Source organism: Schistocerca nitens, chromosome 2 (genome assembly GCF_023898315.1).
Source record: "Schistocerca nitens isolate TAMUIC-IGC-003100 chromosome 2, iqSchNite1.1, whole genome shotgun sequence".
NCBI classification, from domain to species: Eukaryota; Metazoa; Arthropoda; class Insecta; order Orthoptera; family Acrididae; genus Schistocerca; species Schistocerca nitens.
The window spans coordinates 1,057,996,580-1,058,016,107 of record NC_064615.1 but is presented as its reverse complement, the minus strand read 5'-3'; the positions used below and the strand labels follow the sequence as shown (position 1 = coordinate 1,058,016,107).

General features: G+C 45.2%; 1 long non-coding RNA gene and 1 pseudogene across 1 annotated transcript in view; one reads left to right on the top strand and one right to left on the bottom strand.

The window, feature by feature from the left end:
* The window catches only part of LOC126234786 (uncharacterized), a 514,880-nt gene that overhangs the window by 238,761 nt on the left and 256,591 nt on the right, over window positions 1–19,528 (top strand). The window lies entirely within an intron of this gene.
* Window positions 835–952, bottom strand: LOC126238486 (5S ribosomal RNA; annotated as a pseudogene).

The window sequence follows — 19,528 nt, the reverse complement described above, 5'->3', positions numbered from 1 at the left end:
GGAATGGACAGTGTCTTGAAAGGAGGATATAAGATGAACATCAACAAAAGCAAAACGAGGATAATGGCATGTAGTCAAATTAAATCAGGTGATGCTGAGGGGATTAGATTAGGAAATGAGACACTTAAAGTAGTAAAGGAGTTTTGCTATTTAGGGAGTAAAATAACTGATGATGGTCGAAGTAGAGCGGATATAAAATGTAGACTGGCAATGGCAAGGAAATCGTTTCTCAAGAAGAGAAATTTGTTAACATCGAGTATAGATATAAGTGTCAGGAAGTCGTTTCTGAAAGTATTTGTATGGAGTGTAGCCATGTATGGAAGTGAAACATGGACGATAACTAGTTTGGACAAGAAGAGAATAGAAGCTTTCGAAATGTGGTGCTACAGAAGAATGCTGAAGATAAGGTGGGTAGATCACGTAACTAATGAGGAGGTATTGAATAGGATTGGGGAGAGGAGAAGTTTGTGGCACAACTTGACTAGAAGAAGGGATCGGTTGGTAGGACATGTTTTGAGGCATCAAGGGATCACAAATTTAGCATTGGAGGGTAGCGTGGAGGGTAAAAATCGTAGAGGGAGACCAAGAGATGAATACACTAAGCAGATTCAGAAGGATGTAGGTTGCAGTAGGTACTGGGAAATGAAGAAGCTTGCACAGGATAGAGTAGCATGGAGAGCTGCATCAAACCAGTCTCAGGACTGAAGACCACAACAACAACATGTGGTCAGCACACCGCTCTCCCGGCCGTATGTCAGTTTACGAGACCGGAGTCGTTACTTCTCAGTCAAGTAGCTCCTCAGTTTGCCTCACAACCTCTGAGTGCACCCCGCTTGCCAACAGCGTTCGGCAGACCGGATGGTCACCCATCCAAGTGCTAGCCCAACCCGACAGCGCTTAACTTCGGTGATCTGACGGGAACCGGTGTTAACACTGCGACAAGGCCGTTGGCATACATATGGTTTTCAATTACAATTGCAGTGGACGCGGGTTGTCGGAATAATAACGCTTCATGTTGTACCAGAACGATGGTCGTGCACCGGTACGCCGTCAGCCAGGTTTCATCTGGGTTGAGATGGCACCAGTGGCTCTAATCGAAAGCACCACGACAGCACTGGTCTACGTGAAAATAACTGCGGTCCTGTCGCGTCCCTTCACACTGTTGTCCCGACGGCGACTGAGTATAATAGCTCTCGTCGTAAGGCTAAAATCGTGCGGCTGTGTTTTAGGAGCACGATGGTGAACGCACATTGATGGCCACTGAATTCGCCTGATCTGAAGCGGATGTGAACACATTGGTACGGTCGGTGTACATAGACCACCGGCCCGTGATTCGAGGTAAATGCGTGACCTTTGCGTACACGTTTGGTATCTCAGAAAACCCACCAATGACTGAATGCTTGTTACATATAATTATTCCAGTGCTATGTTCCAAAGATGGGCCGACAAGCTACGCTGCAGGCGGTGATAATATTTTGTCTCAGTATGTACTTGCATAACGACATTCATGAAATTAATCCTCCGTAATACGTGAGTCACCACCATCCACTTGGATCAAAGGCAGAAGCTCTACTCAGCTACAATTAAATGACGAAAAATTTTGAGCTATTCGTACAGTGGCAACATGCACTGACGTGACGAGAGTCATGGGACACCTTCTAATCCCGTGTCTGACCTCTTTCTTCCAGGCGTAGCTCAGCAGCTCGACGTAGCATAGACTCAATACGTCACGGGAAGTCCCCTGTAGAAATGCTGAGCTGTATGGCCTCTGTTTCCGTTCATGGTTGCGAAAGTATTACAAGCGAAATACACTACTAGCCATTAAAATTGCTACACCAAGAAGAAATGCAGATGATAAACGGTTATTCATTGGACAAATAAATTATACTAGAACTGACATGTGATAACAATTTCACGCAATTTGGGTGCATAGATCATGAGAAATCTGTATCCACAACAACCACCTCTGGCCGTAATAACGGCCTTGATATGCCTGGGCATTGAGTTAAACAGAGGTTGGATAGCGTGTACAGGAACAGCTGCCCATGCAGCTTGAACACGATACCACAGTTCATCAAGAATAGTGACTGGCGTATTGTGACGAGCCAGTTGCTCGGCCACCATTGACCAGACGTTTTCAGTTGGTGACAGATCTGGAATATGTGCTGGCCAGGGCAGCAGTCGAACGTTTTCTGTATCCGTACAGGATCTGCAACATGCGGTCGTGCATTATCATGCTGAAATGTAGGGTTCCGCAGGGATCGATTCAAGGGTAGAGCCACGGGTCGTAACACACCTGAAATGTCCACTGTTGAAAGTGCCGTCAATGCGAACAAGAGGTGACCGAGACGTGTTACCAATGGCACCCCATACAACCATACAATCACGCTGGGTGGTACGCCAGTATGGCGAAGAGGAATACACGCTTCCAATGTACGTTAACAGCAGTGTCGCCAAACACGGATGCGACCATCATGATGCTGTGAAGAGACCCTGGTTTCATCAGAAAAAGTGACGTTTTGCCATTCGTGAACCCAGGTTCGTCGTTGAGTACACCATCGCAGGCACTCCTGTCTGTGACGCAGCGTCAAGGGTAACCGCAGCCATAGTCTCCGAGTTGATAGTCCATGCTGCTGCGCCGGCCGCGGTGGTCTCGCGGTTCTAGGCGCGTAGTCCGGAACTGTGCGACCACTACGATCGCAGGTTCGAATCCTGCCTCGGGCATGGATGTGTGTGATGTCCTTAGGTTAGTTAGGTTTAAGTAGTTCTGAGTTCTAGGGGACTTATGACCACAGCAGTTGAGTCCCATAGTGCTCAGAGCCATTTGAACCATTTAGAGCCATGCTGCTGCAAACGTCGTCGAACTGTTCGTGCAGATGGTTGTTGTTTTTCAAACGTCCCCATCTGTTGACTCAGGGCTCGAGACGTGGCTGCACGATCCGTTACAGCTATGCGGATAAGATGCCTGTCATCGCGACTGCTACTGATACGAGGCCGTTGGGATCCAGCAGGCGTTCCGTATTACCCTCCTGAAGCCACCGATTCCGTATTCTGCTAACAGTCGTTGGATCTCGACCAACGCGAGCAGCAATGTCGCGATACGATAACCCGCAATCGCTATAATCCGACCTCTATCAAAGTCGGAAACGTGATGGTACGCATTTCTCCTCCTTACACGAGGCATCACAACAACGTTTCACCAGGCAACGCCGGTCAACTGCTGTTCGTGCATGAGAAATCGGTCGGAAACTTTCCTCTGTCAGCACGTTGTAGGTGTCACCACCGGCGCCAACCTTGTGTGAATGCTCTGAAAAGCTAATCATTTGCATATCACAGCATCTTCTTCCTGTCGGTTAAATTTCGCGTCTGTAGAACGTCATCTTCGTGGTGTAGCAATTTTAACGACTAGTAGTGTATTTTGTGCACGAACTGCCTCTGGATTATGACCCAAAAACATTCAATGCGTTTCATGCTGGGTGATCTGAGTGGTCAAATCATTCGCTTCAATTGTCCAGAATGTTATTCAAAGAAATCGCGAACAATTACGGCCCAGTGACATGGCACATTGTCATCCGCGAAAGTTCCTTCGTTGTTTGGGAACATGAAGGCCATTAATGGCTGCAAATGGGCTCAACGTAGCGGAAAATTACCATTTCGAGTCAACGATCCATGTAAAGACTGCGCACACGACTTTGGAGCCACAACCAGCTTGCACAAATCCTTTTTGACAGCTCTGCTCCATGCTTTGGTGGGGTCTGCGCCACACTGGAATCCTAAAATCAGCTCTGAAATCACGACTCATCTTACCAGACCACGATCTTGCCGTAGTCTAGGATCTAAGCAATATGGTTACCACAACAGGAGAGGCGCTGCAGGCGATGTGCTATTAGCAAAGTCACTCGGGTTTGTCGTTTGCTGCCATAGCCCATTAACGCCAGATTTCGCCGCACTGACCTAACTGATTGAGTTCGTCGTACGTCCCATATTGATTTCGGTCGTTATTTCAAGCATTGCCGCTTGTGTGATACCACTGACAACTCTACGTCAGACACTGAGTTGTCCATGGTAAGAGGTAAGGAAGGCCGGTAATTTCGTATTCTCGGCTCACTCTTGACAATGCGTGCTGTGTCTAGACAAGACAGTCTAGACACAAGGGAGGTAGGTAGCCGAAAGGGCACGCGTCAACTCAAGCCGTCTTGCGTTAAGTCTGAAACAGGATACGTGATGAAAGCTATAAAGAAAAGAACGGAGCTTCTAGTATACTTAACTTTAATTCTTTGTGGTACATTTCTCTTGATAATACAAGTGAGACTCTCTGCAGATATGGTTAATGGCGCCTTGCTAGGTCGTAGCCATGGACTTAGCTGAAGGCTATTTTAACTGTGTCTCGGCGAATGAGAGAAAGGCTTCGTACGTGTAGTCGCTAGCAATGTCGTCCGTACAACTGGGGCGAGTGCTAGTACGTTTCTCGAGACCTGCCTTGTGGTGGCGCTCGGTCTGCGATCCTGACAGTGGCGACACGCTGGTCCGACATGTACTAATGGACCGCGGCCGATTTAAGCTACCACCTAGCAAGTGTGGTGTCTGGCGGTGACACCACAATGCGGATCTCGGAATATTGAATTCCCTAACGATTTCCGAAATGTAATGTCCCGTGCGTCTAGCTCCAACATGCATTCCGCGTTCACAATCTGTTAATTCCTATCGTGAGGCCATTGTCACGTCGGAAATCTTTTCACATGAATCATCGCAGTACAAGGTATAGCTCTACCAGCGCACTACCCTTTTATCTCTTGTGTACGTGATAAAAGCTGTAGATATGTATATCGCTATCCACGACTTTTCTCACAATGTATGTGTTTGGATATATGCATCGGGCAAATATCTAGATCAGACGAATGTTTAGAAAACTCTCGTTCTACAGTGAAAACATTTAATGCAGGTTGTGTAATACAGCAGTTGCCTACATCTCGTGAGAAATCACCCCAGTTTGATGGTACATGTCAATGAAGGAAATGATTTCCTACAGGGTTTCCAGAAACGCAAATACAGTCGCACAACGAAAATCGTATATTCCTGTATGAGGGACAGCTTTTTCGAAGTAGTGTGACACTGATCCTCGCCGTAAGACGCGGTATGTTCAAAAATTTTGGGGAATTTTGTAATTTTGCCTTTTATTTTTGTCCGATTAAAGCAGGGCTTCACAACATACGTGCTCGCGGAGAAAGCTGTGAGCAGCAAGGCGCGAGAACGGAGCAGTGCGAGCACGCTACCCCCACTACCGGACCAGAGCGGAGAGTGGGGAGAGTCACGTGGGGCACACAGCAGCTGCCGCCAGTCATTGTAAATCCACGGCCACCTGCAGGGATATCACTCACGAATTATTACTGCGACAAGTGAAACAAATAAAGGAGAATGTACACGTGCCACATAATTTTATTAGCTTAGTGTATGCCTCTACATTCATATTAATTTGTGAACTGTTACACAATAAAAGGTGTCACTGAAGTGTGGGGTTCTCGGTTATCTTGTACTTTTTGCCCTTTACAATGGCGTCTATGTTCGGAGTAACTGTTCTTGTGCATTTTAGGCGCAGCGTGCCGTTTAAATTTCTATCAGACAATGCGTTTCTCAGGCGCGTCTTGTTACATTTCATTGCAGAGAACAGTTGTTCACAAACATACGTGGAACCGATCATTGATATTATTGTAGCCGCCAGTTTGTGCAAACGAGGAAGTCTATCCTGAGGGAAACCTCTGTAGAATTCCAAAATGTTTTTCTTGCTCTGAAATTTGTCTCTGTATTCTCTGTCACACTGCAGGTCAATAATTTCTAGTTGCAGCTCATGACGAATCTCTTCAATATTCGCTGAATATGGAGAGGAGAACAGATCAAAATCACTGTCTAATGCTGTCAGATCTTGAAAGTGTTGATCAAATTCTTCCTTAAGGGCATGTGAATAACGTTCACAGTCTTTGTGAACATCTTGCATGGATGATAATGTAGGAAAATGAGCTAGATTTCCTGTTTCCAGCTGACTTACCCAAAGTGTCAATTTCATTTTAAAAGCTCGTATTCGATCTATGAAATGAGTAATCAGCAGATCTTTACCTTGTAGTGAAATGTTCAATCAGATGGCTAGTTAAATCTGCTAAGAACGCGAGATCACATTTCCATGAAGGCTCTTTCAATTCAGGAACACACATATTGTTTATTCCCATGAACATATTTATCTCATCTAATAGGCAAAAAAATCGAGTTAATAATTCGCCACGACTAAGCCAGCGGACCTCGCTGTAATAAGGCAGGCTACCATACTGGCTTTCTACATACTCAAGAAAGCTTTTATATTGCCTGTGTTGTAGCCCATGCTTCCTTATATAATTGGTTGTTCGAAAAAGAACACTCATCACATTTTTTAGTGTGATACTCTTTGCACATAAGTTTTCCTGGTGGATCAGCCAGTGAACGCCCCTTGTTTCATTCGGCACGGTCAGTTTTTGCATTTTCTCCTTCAACAGCGCAACGAAACCTGATTTTTTTCCCTGTTATAGCTGGTGCACCGTCTGTAGACACTGAAACTAAAGAATTCCACGACAATCCTATATTTTCAACACTTTTTTCAACACTACTTAAAATATCACCTCCGGTTGTAGTGTTCTTCATGGCTACTACATCGAGGAGCTCCTCCCTCACCTGAAGATCTCTATTAACACCTATAATAAATATGGTAAGCTGCGCTGTTCCTGTGATATCAACACTTTCGTCCAGAGACAGAGAATACGCCATAAAATCTTTACAGATATTTGCAAGCTGGCTCTAGACATCGTCTGCCATGTTCTGTATGCGACACATAATGGTCATGTTAGATAATGGCACATTCCGAAACTGTTCAACTTGAGATGGACACAAATGTTCCGCGGCAACTACCAAACATTCTTTTATTAAATCGCCGTCAGTGATAGGAAGCAGGGATTTTGCTAAAAGCAAAGCAATTTTGTAACTCACTCTGAGAGCTGCCTCAGTTGATTTTTCTTCGTCGTCCAGATCTTCTTCGGATAGCTTCCTTTTAAGTTTAATAACTTCCTGTGCACGATCTGGTCCATCACATTTTCCACTTCCGTAGTCTTTCGCGTGGTACGACATATAATGTCGCTACAAATTCAATTTCCTAAAAGAATTCAGCGTTTTGTGACATACTAAACATTTTGCAACACCATCTTTTTCTGTAAACAGATACAATTCCTCCCAATGGGAGTTGAAGTCAAAAGCATGGTTGTGGTTACACAACGGCGACTTGACATGATTCTTAACCAGCGAAGTGACTGTTAGAGCTGATCGTAGTACTTTAAACGTTACAAAGTCGGCGCGAATTCTATAGGCACGCTGCGGCCCTATCCAAACGTGCGCGCGCATTTCCCCTCCCTCCCCTACCTCCCTACTCCGCGACCTAGCACCTGCTCGCGAGCACGTGCCTGAGCAGACGCGAGTACTCACGCTCTAAACCGGCCAGTTGTTAAGCCCTGGATTAAAGCAATCGTTCCGTTTCCATGTCGATTAAAGTGTATGAAGCGCTTCTGTACAGTTTTAGCCTTATCGAATATTTATCCTGCTGTCATCTGTCAAAATGTTTACATATATTTTAGGGGTACCTGTGATTATTTATTTTGTATAAAAATGAATTAGAAATTTTGTATTAAATTTTTATGTCAGAACGGAACAGTGAGCAGCAAAGTTTTAGAAAATGTGTATATTGGTTACGAGTGGTACAAAAGTTTCGAAGAATGCCGTAAAAGGAGGATGCCGAGCGCCCTCAATGCACCGCCACATCAACCGACGAAATCGTGAAAAAAGGGAAGCAAATTATGAACGATCTCCGAATCACAGAGACATCGCTGATGATGTTGGGATATTAATGGCCTCACGCATGAAAGTATTTTGGAATGGTCTGGATATGAAGGGTGTGACAGCAAAATTTATTAAAAAAAATTAAATTTCGGCCTGAAACAGCAGCGAATGTAAGTTTGTCAGGAGTCGCTAAATGAAGGTCGGTAACTTTGGTTTACGCAAATGACGAGACTAACGGTTGGTCGTTCCATACATACATTCTGGATCACCAAGACCGAAAACAGTTTGACATGTGCTGTCAAAAGTGAAGGTTATGCTCAACGTGTTCTTCTATGTTAATGGAATAGCATACCATGAATTCGTGCCACTAGGCCGAAAGATCAGTTACTTACAAGTTCAGATCTGTTTGCATCGTCAATCAGATAAATATTCATCGATTTGTGACGAAATAATTTATAACTTTTGCAGCACTGTTATGCACCTGCTCGCATTCAGTTGCTTGTTCACAAATATTTGGCCAAAAACATGCACACAAGTCTTCGTAACTAAATTGACTCAAAAATGTCTAATCACCATGCAAAACGCTAAAAGGTATATTCTTGAACACTGTTAGCACACTCAATCACTTCGCCGACCGCGTGGCACAAGAACAGCCAGCTGTACACCATCTGGTCAAACGTATCCGGCATTCCCTATATAATTGTGAATTGACCACTAGATTTCACGAAATGTGGTAGGGATTATTGTGATCTCAGTAGAGGAATAGTAACAGCAAAAAAGAGGTAAGAAAAAGAGCCTACCAAATGTAAGGGAAAGCAAGATTTGCGATATTTACAGAAACTCGAAATTTAGCGCGGACTTCAATGCGAAATTCCTGTAATAGTTTTCACGACGATACATTGTCTCGAAATCTGGCTGAAAATTGAAAGAAATCCCGGTCGTATGTAAATTATGTTAGTGGTTAGGCACTATCAATGCCCTCTCTGCGCGATGGTAATGGATATACTAAAGATGACAGTGTTGTTAAAGCAGGGTTACTAAACACCGCCTTCTGAAATTCTTTAACCAAAGAAGCGAAGTAAACATTTCAGAATTCGAATCAAGAACAACTTTCTACATCAGTGACTTAGTAACAAATATTCTGGGAGCAGTGAAGCAACTTCAGCCACTTAATAAAAACAGGTCTTCAGTTCCAGACTATTTAAAAATTAAGTACTTTTCAGGGTATCCTCATGCAATAGCTCCATACTTAACAATCATATACAACTGATCGCTCAACAAAAGATTCGTACCCAGAGACTGGAAAGTTGCAAGTGTCATACCAATTTTCAAGAAAGGCAAAAGGAGTAATTGACTAAATTATAGGCTCACGTTATTAACGTCTACATGCTACAGCATTCTGAAACGCTCTATTGACACACACACTCAGCACGGATTTAGAAAACGTCGTTCTTCTAAAACACAACTAGCTCTTAACTCATTCGAAGTGTTGAGAGCTATCGGCAAGGGATTTCAAATCGATTTCGCATTTCTAGATTTCTAGAAGGCTTCCAACACCGTATCTCACAAGCGACTTGTAATCAAACTGCCTGCTTATGGAATATTGTGTCAGTTATGCGACTGGATCCCTGATTTCCGTCCGAGAGGTCACAGTTCGTAGTAACTGACGGAAAGTCATCGAGTAAAAAAGAAATCATTTCAGGCGTTCCCCCAGTAAGTGTTATAGGCCGTCTGCTGTTATTTATTACTATAAACGATTTAGGAGATACTCTGAGAAGCCGTCGTAGGTTGTTTGTAGATGATGCAATCATTTATCGTCTTCTAAAGTCATCAGAAGATCAAAACCAATTTCAAAACTATTTACATAAGATATCCGTATGGTGCGAAAACAGTCAATTGATCCTAAAAGTGTGAAGTCAATACGTGAGTCGTAAATTCATGCTGAATCCATTAAACTTTGGTTACACGAGACGTTAACCAAATATAAAGGGTGTAAATTCAGCTAAATACCTAGGAACCACAATAGCGAAAAATTTAAATTTCAATGATCACAGAAAATGTTGTGGGGAAGGCGAACACTTAGAAGACGCAACAGGTGTACTGAAGAGACTGCCTACACTACGCTTGTCCTTTCGGAGTGCTGCTGCTCGGTATAGGATCCTTACTAGATAGGAATAACGGAGTACATCGAGAAAGTTCAAGAAAAGGGCAGCACGTATTGTATTATTGAGAGAGAGAGACTGTCACGCACATGATGCAGGATTTAGGGTGTAGATCATTGGAACAAACTCGTTTTTCGCGGTGGTGGCATCTTTCCACTAAATTCCGATCACCAACTATCTCCTCCGAAAGCGAATATATTTTGTTGACGCCGACGTACATAGGAAGAAACGATTATCATAATTAAATAAGGGAAATCAGAACGCACGGGAAGATACGTGTGTTCGCTTTTTCCGCTCGCTGTTCTTGAGTGGAATAATACGAGGGGCGTTCAGAAAGTAAGCTCCGATCGGTCGCGAAATGGAAACGACTATGAAAATCCGATAAAGCTTTGCACAGATGTGTTGGGTAGTGTCTCTAGTATAACCCCAGTTAGCATCACGTCGCTCTTCTCATTTCTGAGCTCGCAGTGAGTGCGTAAAGATGTCTAGAAAATAGTGTCTGCCGCCAAGTACGAGGGCCTGGTGAGAAATTTCGCCTGAAGCTATGCAGCTAACATTACATAACTGTCGTGCTGTTTCTTCTTCAAGACAATTCTCAGCCGCATTCTGCAGGGGCAATGAAGATGCTCCTGCATCGTTTTCAAATGGAAATGTGAGATTACCCACAATACAGTCCGCAATTGTCTCCCCCTGAGTTTCATCTCTGGTCACATGAACCGCTGTCTTTGAAGACAACATTTTGACACAGACAACGAGGTGTAGGCCAGCGTGGAGAATTGGCGGAAAGCACTGGCGGCTGCCTTCTATGATGAGGCTATTGAAAAGTTGGTACAACGCTATGACAAAAGTCTAAGTCAGAACGGCGACTACGTAGAGAAGTAGCTGAAAGGTGTAGCTAATTGTTACAAGTAAAACATTTCTGATGTTCACTGTGGTTTCAATTTGGCAATCAATCGGAGCTTACTTTCTGAACAGGCCTCGTAGATGAGTGTGAAGGTCTTTTGATATACCTACTGCCAGGCGGTTAACTGTGATTTGTAATGTAACTATGTAGATGTAGATGTAGAATAGCAATAATTAACATAACGTAAGACAAAGCAAAGATGATGTTCTTTACAGGAAATGCTCAACATGTCCACCATCATTCCTCAACAATACGTGTAGTCGAGGAATAATGTTGTGAACAGCACTGTAAAGCATGTCCGGATTTATGGTGAGGCATTGGCGTCGGATGTTGTCTCTCACCATCCCTAGAGAAGGCCCCAATAGTAATAACTCACAAAACAATTTGACAGCTGGAGGCCTGGACAGCAAATTCTTAATAACGAATTAAACTTCTTCAAGAGATACCAAAATGTTATAAAAAAGGACAATCATGAAATTTTCAATATTAACAGACAAATTGCATTCACGGCTGAAGGCCTTATTGACAGTCATCACAATCTGACCAAATCAAGACAGAAGTGGCCCTCAGACAGTGCTCCAATGATCGATCTGGGAAAGTCGCTCAACTTTACAAACGATGAGATGGACAGCCAAGAGTTGCATTCACTTATCCGGATGGCAACTCAAACGAGTGACAGCTTAAACGTAGACCAACGGTCTTGCAACATCTACCTAACATCTGAAAACCAATACAACGACGGTATAACCCAAGCAAGGCGGAACCAGCCAACAGCACTGCATCTCCAGAATCCGGTGTTTAGAACATACAGAAGGACACACTACGATCAAAGTTCTCCAAAATAAACAAGTATCCTAACCACAATCAAGGAGGCTGTCGAACTACACGCCTTACCGGACAACAGCCGCAAGGCGAGGAAAGGTACACTGTCGCGAAAATACGCTGACCTCCAGGGCAGGTAACCGGAGCGTTAGCGTCCACTAGGCAGAAAAATGCAGCTGGTTGAACTTCATCAATAAACAAAAGGAATTCAATGATTAATAATAACAAGTGGAGGGTGTCTAATTAATTTCGCCAAGTCCAAACACTCCACTCACTGCTCTTCGTCTCAGCGACCCTGCGAGCAGCTACGCCCGAACAAACGGCGAGATCTCAAAATAGTGGAGGTTTCACTACTGGTTTAGTGTTCACTCAACTCAAAAGTCCTGAGTCTGGTGGACATCGAGGTTGTGGCCCTCGCAACTACAGCCCCTCGATCCGGCAGTGCCTGCGTGCTGCCAGCGGTTCAGGCATGTCCCCGCGCTGTCGGACTTCACTGCTGCTCCGTCCCAACCGGACTCCCCGACACACCCAACCCGGAAAACACTTCCGAAGATAGTACTAGGGTACTAGATATCGATAACTGCTGCTGCTGCCAGCCGGCCGGAGTGGCCGAGCGGTTCTAGGCGCTACAGTCTGGAGCCACGCAACCGGTATGGTCGCAGGTTTGAATCCTGCCTCGGGCATGGATGTGTGTGATGTCCTTAGGTTAGTTAGGTTTAAGTAGTTCTAAGTCCTAGGGGACTGATGACCTCAGAAGTTGTCCCATAGAGCTCAGAGCCATTTGAACCATTTTTGCTGCTCCCACTCGCGGACAGATAATGCTAGCAAACGTAGTGGCGGCAGTAAACACGAGAAGAAAACGAGACGTCGCTATCCCTATGACACGATGCCAACCTACCAACGGCACCAACGCGAGCCGCAACACTGCTCACATCAGTAACACATCAACGAGAGTGTTTCAATACTTCTAAAGCTATCCAAATCAAACGTTGGTGATGCGTTTGTGAAGTGGAATCGCGAAGGAGCAACAACAACTAAACAGAGGCCAGGCAGACCTCATATACTGACAGACATGAACCATCGAACATTCCGGAGGTTGGTTGTGAAAAACCACTGAAATCAGCAGGTGTAATCAGGCTGTGAGTTTCAGATTGCTACCAGTACTCTAGCTAACACGACAGATCGTAGGGTGATAAAAAGGAATGGGTACAGGGGTCGAGCAACTCGCATAAGCCACAGATTTTGGTACTCACTGTTAGGCGACGCTTGAGGCTATGTGAAGGGCTACGCCACTGGACAGTGGCCGGAAACGAAAGATTTCGAACGATGAATCACGCTAGACACTGTGGCCGTCGGACGGAAGATTTTGGGTTTGGGAATGCTTGGAGAACGTGACCTGCCATCACATACTGTGCCAAAAATGAAATACGGTGGGATTGTGTTACGGTGTGGATAGTTTTTCGTGCTTAGGGTGTGGTCCCCCTTTTGTGGTTAAGGAAACGCTAGATGTGGGATGATATGAATAGAGTTTACAGAACGGTGTGCAGCAAGTGTGACGCAGTGGTTTGTGGACAATAACATTCCTGTCCTTCCAGAGTCCAGACGTGATCGCTATGGAACGGCTTCGGAATGAATTAGAACGTCGACTTAGTTGCAGGCCTAGCGTCGAAAATCACAGCCTTGTCCGCTTTCTGCTCTTGAGGAAGGTCGGACTGGCTTTCTTCCACAGACCTTCAGACTCATCATTAAAAGTGTCTCCAGTTCAATACGTCGTAAAGGAATGGTGGACACGCCCATATTAATGTCCACTAACAAGTGATCGGATACTTTTGATCAGATAGTGTAAGTACAGGGAATGTAACAACATCCTGAACGAGTGGTTTAGTTTTTACGTTCCTGTTTTTAAGTCACGGCTGCGCAACGTTCTTGCTAACGCAGGTTTACATACTTAGCACAGCACACTTTTATAGACGTTCAATTCGTTCATGATGGGAGTTTCACGGTGTAACTGTGATACAGTTTTTGTAGTTGATGTGCTTTATGGTCAACACCCACGCTCTTGCTGTATACCCAAACTTATCTCAATCCTCTTGTTTAGCTATCCTGCTTCGATGTTACGCTATTTTCTAGATTTGCATGGACACCTGCAGCTTCCCACATTATTTATATGAAAGTTCACGGCATATATTTACGCAAAGTGCTTGTTTAACTCACCTCATTAAGTTCAACATTGTCTGTTTTTTTTTTCTCATTAACAACAGACCACTGAATACATACAGTTTAGCAATTTAACCGTTTTACGTGCGCAATGAAAATACGATTTCTTATATTCACTTTTATTCATTATTCATGATCATATTGTATTATCACACTGTGTACATTGCATTGTAGATACCTGTTTCTAATCTTGTTTGGCTGTTAACGAGACGACTAACTGGGTAACCGAATACTTTTACATACGTAATGAAAGCTGACGCTGTACTCTTTCCTCACAGCCGGCCGAAGTGGCCGTGCGGTTAAAGGCGCTGCAGTCTGGAACCGCAAGACCGCTACGGTCGCAGGTTCGAATCCTGCCTCGGGCATGGATGTTTGTGATGTCCTTAGGTTAGTTCGGTTTAACTACTTCTAAGTTCTAGCGGACTAATGACCTCAGCAGTTGAGTCCCATAGTGCTCAGAGCCATTTGAACCATTTGAACTCTTTCCTCACAGTCGAGTCCCGCTCAACCGCGTCATGTTCGCCTCTCTGTATGACAGTCAGATGAATTATGCAATAAATTACATAATTAGCCAAATGCAATAACGAAAACAGACATATCTCTGATGCGCAATGAATAAAGACACTACGCTATGTCGATACAGAGAGATGGGGACAATAGCATAGCTAGCAGTGCAATACTCCCAGCGATATCATCAATTTAACTCGCACCATGCACAGCTTCCTCTTTAATATCGAGTATACTTAAATGTCTTATTCAGTTCATAGTTCTTGGGATGTTCAAAGTGACTGGATGGGAAGACGATTCTGAAGTGCGGGGCTATCTATGATCATTCACGTTGAAATTTACTGATCATGAAATTTGAAACGGCAATGACCTGGGAGCTAGAAGTGGTAAGGCGTGGACATTATTTTTAACATATTTACTTGCCACACAGAGAAAATTTAGTATAGACATTGATAAGCAATGTTTATTTGCCACAGAGGCCAAACACGAAATAAAGAGTAATGTACAATGAAGCTTAAGGGATCCCATTATAAGTTAGCGAAACCTTAAGTTACTGTCCTTTGGTTATTTCATAGTATTCCCTTTCTTATTATGAAAGAAAAACTTCTCATCGTGAAAAACATTAGAAAATCGTCCCGAGAGGCACTAAATGAATTTAACGCTTACAAAAGACAAAAAAAAAATGACACACCACGAGGAAATTATCCGAATGGAATGGAAATCAATAGAGGTTATGTACATATGCAGACAAACAAATGATTAAAATTTCACAGAAATCGTGATTTATTCGAGAGAAAGAGCTACACCAGTTGGGCAAGTCAACAACTCGTTGGGATATCGTGCCAGATTCTGCCCAACTGGCGGGTTACATCGTGAAAATCCAGACCTGGTGGGAGTGTCCTGCCTATAATGCTCCAAACGTGGAGACAGATCCGGCGACGTTGGGGCCAAGGTATGGTCTGGCAAGCAAGACGACAAGCAGTAGAATCCCTCGCCTAAGGCAGGCGGACATTATCTTGCTGAAATGTAAGCCGAGGCTGATTTGCCATGAAGGGTAACAAAACGGGGCGTAGAATATCGCCGACGTACCGCTATGTTGTAAGGGTGCCGCGAAAGATGACCAAATAGGTCCTGCTATGATGTGAAATGGGACCACATACCATCACTTCTGAGTTCGGACCGTATGGCGGGGTGGGGGGGGGGGGTGAAAGAAATGTTGGTATCCCACCGCTGAAAGAAGTGTCTCCAGACACTTCTTTGATAATTGGGGCTCAATATGAAACGGGACTTAACGACTGAAGATGGGTCAACCCCAGTTATAGAGATTCCTTGCGGCAAGTTCAAAACCAATAAAGGGACTGAAACAGATGGATCACCCAACGCACGATAAACGGCATGAGCTCAGCCCCTGTCCGAAACGATTGTTCGAATCAGTGCAGACTCTAAAACACATACATTGAGGACACATTGTGTTTACGGAACAAATAAACTGCAAATAGTGCACCGACCTCCAACGACCACAGAGAAAATCAGGACAGACAAATGAGCCCGTTAGCCCTGCAAGTATTTATGGGCCTTTTAATTCTGACTGAAGAAGCCAAACCAAATAACTAAGCCTATTTCATCCGCAAGTAATCAGAGCTAAGTGACAACGAAAAATCTTGAAGATACCTAAACTTAGGAAATACAAGCACCAGGAGTGCAGAAAAAAGCAAACTTTCCTAGATCAGGTACTCACAAAATAGAAATAGAAAAACCGCAAGCCCTCTTACAACTGAACCATGTTTAACTCGTACACGTTCCAGTTACCGTGATGCTAATGCACGTTAAGGATAACTGCCAAAAAAAAAAAAAAAAAAACGGCCAGTAGTATAAGCCACATCAGATTACAATAAGAACATCAAACAAAACTCAATAGCTAAGCAGTATAAGTCAGATCAGTTTACGGTAAGAACGCCAAACAAATGTCAACAGCAAAGGCACGAGGCATTTCACGAACCACAGCGGACACTTTATCGAACCCGAGATATGGTGCTTACCATTCATTCCTGAGTCGGCCGTGGATATTTAAGAAGAGTGTATGTCCCCCACGTCCACCAACCAAGGCAGCAAGAAACAGGCCTACTCGATCTCCAGTTACCGCTAAGCCAGAGGGAAGCGGCGACTCAGCAGTAGGCGTAGGCACACTTGCCAAAGTAAACACCCACGATCTAAATTGCGGCGAGCCGACCTGCACGGCAAGCAAGTTCTGCCCACGACCCAGACACAGTCCTTCACTGACACTAAACCCCTGTCAGTCCTCTAACGTGAGCTTTACGTGTGCTAACATTCTGGTCACAGAGCTGAAAAGCCGCCATCTACCAAGACACCAGAGAGATAACGAAACACCAAGCAGTTCTGCTAGCGTAAGTATCAGTATGAGTGCGCACGCATGGCTCAAAATTAGTTTATTAATTAACATCAAAATGGAAAGCTTTACCGGAAACTAAGACTTATGAATGCAATGTAACACACGATGTGAAACTGAAGAGCAAAAGAAACTGTTACACCTGTCTAATATCGTGTAGGACCCCCGCGAGCACTCAGAAGTGCCGCAACATGATGTGGCATGGACTCCTTTAATGTCTGAAGTAGTGCTGCAGGGAACTGACATCATCAGTCCCACAGGGCTGCTCACCGAGCGAGGTGGCGCAGTGGTTAGACACTGGACTCGCATTCGGGAGGACGACGGTTCAATCCCGCGTCCGGCCATCCTGATTTAGGTTTTCCGTGATTTCCCTAAATCACTCCAGGCAAATTCCGGGATGGTTCCTCTGAAAGGGCACGGCCGACTTCCTTCCCCATCCTTCCCTAATCCTATGAGACCGATGACCACGCTGTCTGGTCTCCTTCCCCAAAACCAACCAACCAACCAGGGCTGTTCATAAATCAGTAAGAGTACGAGGGGGTGCGGATCTCTTTTGAATAGCAAATTGCAAGGCATCCCAGATACGCTCAGTGATGTTCATGTCTGGGGCGTGTGGTGGCCAGCGGGTGTGTTCAGAAGAGTATTCCTGGAGCCACTCTGTAGCAGTTATGGACGTGTGGGGTGTCGCATTGTCCTACTGGAATTGCCCATGTCCGTCATAATGCACAATGGACATGAACGGACGCCGGTGATCAGCTAGGATGCTTACGTACATGTCATCTGGCAGACTCGTATCTAGACGTATCAGGGGTCCCGTATCACTCAAACTGCACACGCTCAGCACCATTAGAGAGCCTCCACTAGCTTGAACAGTCCTCTGCTGACATGCATGATCCTTGGATTTGTAAGATTATATCCATACCTGCTCACGTCCATAAAATCGATACACGTTGAAAGGAGACTCGTCCGACCAGGCAACATGTTTCGAGTCATCGACGGTCCAATGTCGGCGATGAAGGGCCGTGGCCAGGCGTAAAGCTTTGTATCGTGTAGCCATCAAGAGTATACGAGTGGGTCTTCGGCTCCGAAAGCCCATATCGGTGATGTATCGTCTAATGGTTTGCACGCTGACACTTTTTCATGGCCTAGCATTGAAATCTGCAGAAATTTGAGGAAGAGTTACAATTTTCTCACGTTGAACTATTCTCTTCAGTCATCGTTGTTCCCATTCTTGCAGGATCTTTTTCCAGCAGCAGCGATGTCGGAGATTTGATGTTTTAACGGATTTCTGATATTCACGGTACACTCGTGAAATGGTCCTACGGGAAAATTCCCACTTCATCACTACCTCGGAGATGCTGTGTCTCGTCGCTCGTGTTCCGACTATAACATTATGTTGAAACTCACTTAAATCTTGATAACCTGCCATTGCAGCAGCAGTAAACGATGCAACAACTGCACCAGACACCTGTTGTCTTATATAGACGTTGCCGACCGCAGCGGCATATTCTGCCTGTTTACATATCTCTGTATTTAAATGCGCATGCCTGTACCAATTTCTTTCGCGGTTCTGTATATAAATGATCCCTGATAAACCAGATTCATGTAAGATATAAGAATACTAAAGGGTTAAATAGCGAAATACAGTCCACTATGGAGAGATCAGAGGACTGAGTAGGAAACGAAAGAGAGCACGTCTGTTTCACTCGTACACTCTTGTATGTAGCATTTTATCAGTTCTATTCTAAATGACAATATACTCACCTAAACGTAGAGTGTACTACAGAGCACCGGAGGGGTATTTGTAAATGAAGAACTGGAGCCGAAAACCAATGCATGTAAGACTACAAAAATACACAACTACACTCCTGGAAATGGAAAAAAGAACACATTGACACCGGTGTGTCAGACCCACCATACTTGCTCCGGACACTGCGAGAGGGCTGTACAAGCAATGATCACACGCACGGCACAGCGGACACACCAGGACCCGCGGTGTTGGCCGTCGAATGGCGCTAGCTGCGCAGCATTTGTGCACCGCCGCCGTCAGTGTCAGCCACTTTGCCGTGGCATACGGAGCTCCATCGCAGTCTTTAACACTGGTAGCATGCCGCGACAGCGTGGACGTGATCCGTATGTGCAGTTGACGGACTTTGAGCGAGGGCGTATAGTGGGCATGCGGGAGGCCGGGTGGACGTACCGCCGAATTGCTCAACACGTGGGGCGTGAGGTCTCCACAGTACATCGATGTTGTCGCCAGTGGTCGGCGGAAGGTGCACGTGCCCGTCGACCTGGGACCGGACCGCAGCGACGCACGGATGCACGCCAAGACCGTAGGATCCTACGCAGTGCCGTAGGGGACCGCACCGCCACTTCCCAGCAAATTAGGGACACTGTTGCTCCTGGGGTATCGGCGAGGACCATTCGCAACCGTCTCCATGAAGCTGGGCTACGGTCCCGCACACCGTTAGGCCGTCTTCCGCTCACGCCCCAACATTGTGCAGCCCGCCTCCAGTGGTGTCGCGACAGGCGTGAATGGAGGGACGAATGGAGACGTGTCGTCTTCAGCGATGAGAGTCGCTTCTGCCTTGGTGCCAATGATGGCCGTATGCGTGTTTGGCGCCGTGCAGGTGAGCGCCACAATCAGGACTGCATACGACC